The sequence below is a fragment of the Eurosta solidaginis genome, chromosome 3, assembly GCF_040869045.1.
Source record: "Eurosta solidaginis isolate ZX-2024a chromosome 3, ASM4086904v1, whole genome shotgun sequence".
Taxonomy (NCBI): Eukaryota; Metazoa; Arthropoda; class Insecta; order Diptera; family Tephritidae; genus Eurosta; species Eurosta solidaginis.
Window position 1 is genome coordinate 216,764,591 of NC_090321.1, and position 7,379 is coordinate 216,771,969.

Genomic DNA, 7,379 nt, shown 5'->3' on the forward strand with positions numbered 1-7,379 from the left:
CTTTTTTCAAATCAAATAAAACTTTTTTCAAATCAAATGAAACTTTGTTCAAGTGAAATTAAACTCTTTTTAATCAGTTTAAGATTTTTTACAATCAAATGAGACTTTTCTGAAACCCAAAGCACTTTTTTAAATCAAATGAGACTTTTCTGAAATCTAATGCAACTTTTTTTTAGATCAAATGAAACTTTTTTTAGATGAAATAAAACTTTTTCCAAGTGAAATGAAACTGTTTTCAAATAAGATTAACTTTTTTCAAGTGAAATGGAACTTTTTTTAAGAAATAAAAAATTTTTCAAAAGAAATAAAACTTTTTTCAAATCTAATTAACCTTTTCTCAAACCTTTCTTCAAATCATATGAAGCTTTTTCAAGCGAAACATTTTTCAAGTCGAATAAAACTTAGTTCTAATAAAATAAAACTTTTTTCTTTTCCGATGAAATTTTTTTATTAAAGCAACGCAATCAACTTCAATCAATTTCCTTAAAATATTTCTATATTGTAATTGAACAATTAAACCACTTTCATTGCAGTCAATGTGGTTAGTAACCTTGTGTTTATTTTGTGATTGCAAATCAATTAGATAGCAGTTTATTACAGATCTATTTCAATTAGCTTCGTTTACCAACACTTTCATCCTGAAAACATTTAATTGAACAATTGCATTCACTACTTTGCATTCATACAAGTTTGTAGTTGCTTATAAAAACTCTACCTCAGTTGAATGCATAATATAATTAATCAAACGTGTGCAAAGTTTATATAAAACTTGTAATTTGTCCCCCTGTCCATTCGAACTCGCTGCAACATGCGCACATACACATAAATTAATCTTTTCTATATTTTTAACCTTTTTGTTGCTTACTGCATCTTAATTTATAGTCGTAATCTTAAGTGAGCGCTTAAACGATTTGAGCTATGTATATATTTTAGGGTGGTTCAAAAAAATTAAGTTTTTCCCTTTGGTATAGTCAAAATATTTGTCAGACGTCCAAAAAGATAGCTTGAAAAATTTTTAAGTTTTTTGATACAAATCGTATAGGGAGGTTTCAACTTTTTTTAAAAAGTGGACCACAGCCTAACCCTTAGTACCCAAATCACTAGCATTACATTTTATTATTGTAAATTGAAAGATCTACAAAAAAAGATTTGAAACGATTTTTTGCTAAGTTGATCCCTTTAGTAGTTACTCGAGGTTAAAATTCCACCTCAGTTTGTATAAGAATCCCAATTTAATTTTTGTTGGTCCACCCTAATCTAAATACTGGATTAAAATTATCTAAGTGTTATAGAATTTTATTTTTATCTAGTGTATATAGCAGATACATATAAAGTTGATAAAAAGTTGGCAACGCCATCTATAGCAAAAGTCTAAAATTTTAAAGGATGCTAGATTTGCTCGAGATATATATTTACTGAGCATAGTTGGAGGAGGGAGAGAGAGGATTGAGGGAGACTTTTAAATGAATCGGCTGTAAAAACATTCACGTGTAACGAGCTTAGAATTTGTTCCTACAAATTTGCGGGACTGGACCTATATGTGTGCATATGAGTTTTCACGGAGAAGCTTTTCATGGCATAAATATACTCAGAGTGTTTTCCAAATCACAGGGGGCGACCCCACTTGAAAAAACTTTGGTCTAATTGGAAGAACTTGTTTCTAAATTTTTGAAGTTGCATGGACAGGGAGTTGAACTCAGGATCTTCAGTGCGGTATGCAGTAAGCCACACCACGGCGGCCGCCAAAGGTACTTAAATTAAAAGTCAATATAAACGGTAAAAGAAAAAACGGACAGTAAAAAAGGGACTGGTCCTTAGGAAGAATTGATTAAACTTTGTTTTATACAACAGGGACTAATTGTGTTTGTCCCTAAGAGAAAGCCATACTAGATCATTCAATCAAAGGTAGACATCACATGTCATCAGTAAGGAGGGGCCTGAATATCAACTAATTTGGAGCAAAGTGCCACGTTTGTTCATGTGTAATGGACTGTCGAACTTAGATGAAATTTTGAAAGGAATAAAATTGAATTGTATTTTCTTGGACTTTTTTATACTAGTGTGGAATCCCTTCGTGAACAATTTTCGGAATCAATTCGATTGAGTTAAAACAGTGGCTACTGTCCGATAGGAGTTCGTATTTCTAATTGGGGTGAAGTATAGCACTTAAAAATAGACTAACACATTTTAATGCACTCAAGGAAATTTCTTTCAAAAACAAGTAAGGAAGGCTAAGTTCGGGTGTAACCGAACATTACATACTCAGCTCAGAGCTTAGGAGACAAAATAAGGGAAAACCACCATGTAGGAACTTGAACCTAGGGAATGTGTTTGTATGACATGGGTATAAAATGGAAGGTATTAAAGAGTATTTTAAAAGGGAGTGGGCCTAAGTTCTATAGGTGGACGCCTTTTCGAGATATCTATTTTACAAAGTTTTTTCTAAAGTTTATTTTGCGTCAATAAACCAATCCAGTTACCGTATTTCATCCCCTTTTTCGTATTTGGTATAAAGTTATGGCATTTTTTTCATTTTTCATAATTTTCGATATCGAAAAAGTGGGCGTTGTCATAATCGGATTTCGACCATTTTTTATACCAAGATAAAGTGAGTTCAGATAAGTACGTGAAGTAAGTTTAGTAAGGATATATCGATTTTTGCTCAAATTATCGTTTTAACGGCCGAGCGGAAGGACAGACGGTCGACTGTGTATAAAAACTGGGCGTGGCTTCAACCGATTTCGCCCATTTTAACAGGAAATAGTTATCGTCACATAATCTATTCCCCTACCAAAATTCACAAGGATTGGTAAATTTTTGTTCGACTTTTGACATTAAAAGTACTCTAGGTATATTAAATGAAAAAGGGCGGAGCCACGCCCATTTTGAAAATTTCTTTTATTTTTGTATTTTGTTGCACCATATCATAACTGGAGTTGAATGTTGACATAATTTACTTATATACTGTAAAGATATTCAATTTTTTGTTAAAATTTGACTCGAAAAAATTTTTTTTAAGTGGGCGTGTTCTTCATCCGATTTTGCTAATTTTTATTTAGCACATATTCAGTAATAGTAGTAACGTTCCTGCCAAATTTCATCATGATATCTTCATCGACTGCCAAATTACAGCTTGCAAAACTTTTAAATTACCTTCTTTTAAAAGTGGGCGTTGCCACGCCCATTGTCCAAAATTTTACTAATCTTCTATTCTGCGTCATAAGGTGAACACACTTACCAAATTTTATCGTTTTAGCCGTCTTTGGAAATGAAATATCGTATTTTTCGGTTTTTCGAAATGTTCGATATCGAAAAAGTGGGCGTGGTTATAGTCCGATATCATTCGTTTTAAATAGCGATCTGAGATGAGTGCTCAGGAACCTAAATACCAAATTTTATCAAGATACCTCAAAATTTATTCAAGTTATCGTGTTAACGGACAGACGGACAGACGGACGGACGGACATGGCTCAATCAAATTTTTTTTCGATACTGATGATTTTGATATATGGAAGTCTATATATATCTCGATTCCTTTATACCTGTACAACCAATCGTTATCCAATCAAAGTTAATATACTCTGTGAGCTCTGCTCAACTGAGTATAAAAAAAGTATATTAAGAAAAGGAAAAAAATTTACAATCAAACAATTTTGCGGGAGTGCGGGTTAGCGCCCACATACGTATCATAAAATATGCTTTTAAGAGATTTACAAGGTACACACAAAAAAGTTTTCGCCTGGTCTGTTCTGTTCATTTCTTTGATTTATTTGGACTTTTCAGAAATCAATTATTTCACGTAAATGTTCGCTCTAAAACTTTTTCTGAGAATAGCTAAATAATCAAACACTGTAGGTCTTAAACTTTTGGTATAAAATGCAGTAGGAAATATGCCAAACCAATCTGAAAATTTTATGTTCCTCGACAATATAATAAGACTTAAATTTTGACAGCTGAATAGCACAGCAAACTATTTCGCTGCCAGTTCAAAAATCCCTCTTCTTAGAATAGTTTGAAGAGCATCTTATCTCAGAACTCTTTTAAAAACCCTCAAAATGTGTTGAATTTATGTAGAGGTAGCGAGGTCTTGAATCGAAGTCTGAAACTAGATAAGTTTGGGCGTTGCGTAAAGTGACGCCATGCAACCCTGTTTCGCAATACTTCACTCTAATTAGAAGCACTGAAGAAGATCAAATCATCCTTCATTTGTTTGTTCGTGAAGCCAGACCCTTGTCTCTGCTTCCGAATATGGTTGTTGATAAAAGTACGCTCATTGCCTAACCAGGGACCCATTGGGTTTTTAAAGTTAGTGGTAGTGGAAAATTTCTTCGAAAATATTTTTTCAAATAAACGACTATAGAAAAATTTTGTGAAAACAATTGTTTTTCATTGGGATAACCCAAAAAAAAATTGTTTAAAATTTGTTTAAGAAAACAATTTTTTTATTGATAAAAACATAAGATCTCCATATTCCTCAGGGGAATTTAAAATTGAAGAAATTTCCGATATTTTTTTTCGATCCGTAAGATTAAAAAAAAATAAATGTAAGGCGCGATAATCTCCGAAGAGTTCTAAGGCCGAGCTTCTCTTCCAATTTGCGTCGTGCTCCTCTTGATTTTGCCTACATGGGACCTATATGTTTTATGCCGACTCCGAACGGCATCTTCAAGGCAGATGAGTTTTCACTGAGAGCTTTTCATGGCAGAAATACACTCGGAGCGCTTACCAAACACTGCCGAGGGGCGACCCCGCTTAGAAAATTTTCTTCTAATTGAAAAACCTTATTTGTAAAATTTTGACGCTGCACGCTACCATCACACCACGATGGCCGCCGACTTCCATTTCACTAATTCTTATTTATTCCCTAATATATGAAATAAAGTGAAATTGGTTTAGGTTTTTTGCGAAAAAAAACTTTTTCATTGCAAAAATAACATAATAAAAAAAATTGTATTTAATTTTTTTTTTTACTGATAGCTCAAATAGCATATCCCTGTTTTTTGTTATGATCATATGAGCTTGTTTTGAAGCAATTATAATTCGTTTTGAAAAAAAATTTTTTTTTAATTATGAACATTTCATTAATCTTAGGATTTTTTTTCAAATTTGAAAAAATAAAATAAATATAAAAATAAAAATGGAGCAAAAATAATTAATAATTACTATTTCATTTAAAAGCAAACATAAAAAAACGTATTATTATATTTTTAATATTTATTTATTCATACTTCTTCACAATAAGTTTCACGAACAAATTTGTTTTAAATTTTTTAAGCAAAAATAATTGGTCTTTAAAAGGCTTTTTTAGATTTTGTTAATATTTTTCTGAGTTTTTAAAAGCTTTTGAAGCTATCTAATTTATCAAATGTGAAAGAACGCAAAGAAACCAAACTTATAAACAATTCTTGTTAATCAATCGATAGCTTAGAAATCGCGCAACTGTTTGTTATTCTGTTCATATGAATTTGTTCTAAAAAAATCTTTTTAGGAAAAAAAATCTATTGAGAAATAAGTGTTTTTTTAGCATTATAATAGCTTATACATGTGTTGCGAATTTAAAAAAACCCCCGATTGGCGAAATCAATAATGACGAAATCGATTTTACTTTGGGAATTATAAATTTTTCTTTACTCATTAAAAAAAAATTGTATTATTCTAAAACATGTTTAGGTGTAAGGTCTCGAATTCGCTGTATGTACTATGCTTAAATAAAATTTCATATTGGAAACAATTAAAACAACTCGTCTTAAAAACTAACATAAATACGACACATTACTTTTATTTATTTATTTTTTAATATTATTAATTAGTAGATTTTTATCCAAATTAAGAAGTGATTGAACATATCTAGTTTACTTTGTGTGTTATTCGCTGTTTTGCACTTTCAACAAAAAATTTTGTAGCTCACTTCTTTTACATGTAAATATTAAAAACAATTGTAAATATTTTCATTTATTCTTTTTATAATAAACCAAACAACACTTAATTCATATTAAAAATCAATATTTATTCAATAAACCAAGTGCCACTACAAAAACCCCACAACAATAGCGCACTTACAAGAATAAACAAAAGACTTAAGAAACGAACCCGATTTCAGTGCTTACTATTTGGCAGGCCTTCGTTGATATGCTGTGCCCAACAAATATTTACGAAAATCAGCACTCACGTGTCTACGTCAATTGAGTTGTTTTACCTTGCTCTTGGGCATATTAAGAATTGAAATAAAAAGTAAAAATTTCCGCTAATAAAAATAGTATAATAAATTAATTTGTAGTGTGAATGACTTCATATCAATTCTTTAGTGGCTGTAAACTATTGCGGTTGCCTTCACACTTGAATTCGTATTGAATATCCTGAGTGTCTCTTTATTATTTTTAAAACTCAATTCAAGCGCTAATTATTGCACAATTAATTGGTGACACACACACACATACTCATATACAATAAACATGCCAAACTGTGCTAAGACTTAATTTAAGTTCATGCGCAACTAAAATCAATTTAAACAATTAGCTATAATTAAATAAAAGCAAACATATAAATAGACAATAATTGAAGACACAAGTTGGTTATTAAGTAAATATTTGTTTAGAGGAAGAGTGGGTACGTACACTTTTAGCAAATAAAACACTGGACACGTTTAGTTGTTATGTGGAATGCGGCGCTCTATGGCACTCGGATGATGAATGTTCGTCGAAAATAGACAAGAATTTTGAAACTTAATTAAATTAAATTTTTTCACACAGTTAAGTTTTCTTATTTTTCGAAAAACTATGCACAATTCCTTTTTTCACACATCAACTACTCGGCAAACTTTTTGTTTTTGCAGTTAAAAGCTGTGCACAGCACAATGTGCGACTGGAGACTGAATCGCAGCCACTGATTACCGGCTAATATGAATAGCTTTTTTAGTGTACTTGGCTGAGACGCGTAGACTTTGCAAAGCGCCGGTTGAGACTCAAAAAAACTGAAAAAAATGGAAAAAAGAATAATAGCAGGTTTGTTTACTAGAGGATGGCGAAGCAAAATAAATGCAGAAAACTTGCGGCAGCTACAACGCATTGCCGCGTTCGCATATGCAGAAATGTTTAAAACTGTATGCATGTGTGCATTTTGGTTTTGTTTTTTTTTTTTTTTTTTGGTGATTTCTGATATTTTATTTATTATCCCGTTTTGATTTTACCAGCAATACAAACTGTTAGCATTGCAATGGTGGTCATTTAATTGTATTACTTCAGTTAGTTTGCGTGCCGTATTTGTTTTTGGGGTGGTTGTTGGCCGTGGAAGTTGGCAACGCCATTTATTGGCTTATTATTATAAAATTAATCGATATGAGGCCGAAACTTGTTGCAAAGCAAAATAAAAGAATGCATAAA

General features: G+C 31.5%; 1 protein-coding gene across 2 annotated transcripts in view; it reads right to left on the minus strand.

Annotated features, from left to right (window-relative positions):
* Window positions 1-6,883, minus strand: part of LOC137245052 (putative fatty acyl-CoA reductase CG5065) — an 87,517-nt gene extending 80,634 nt beyond the window's left edge. The window contains exon 1 of one of the 2 annotated variants that reach the window (XM_067775067.1): window positions 6,615-6,877. The gene's annotated coding sequence lies outside the window, so the exon portion shown is untranslated. Of the gene's footprint in view, window positions 1-6,614 lie in introns of both variants that reach the window. The other variant, XM_067775068.1, reaches the window with a different exon arrangement.
* Window positions 6,884-7,379: the final 496 nt, after the last annotated feature.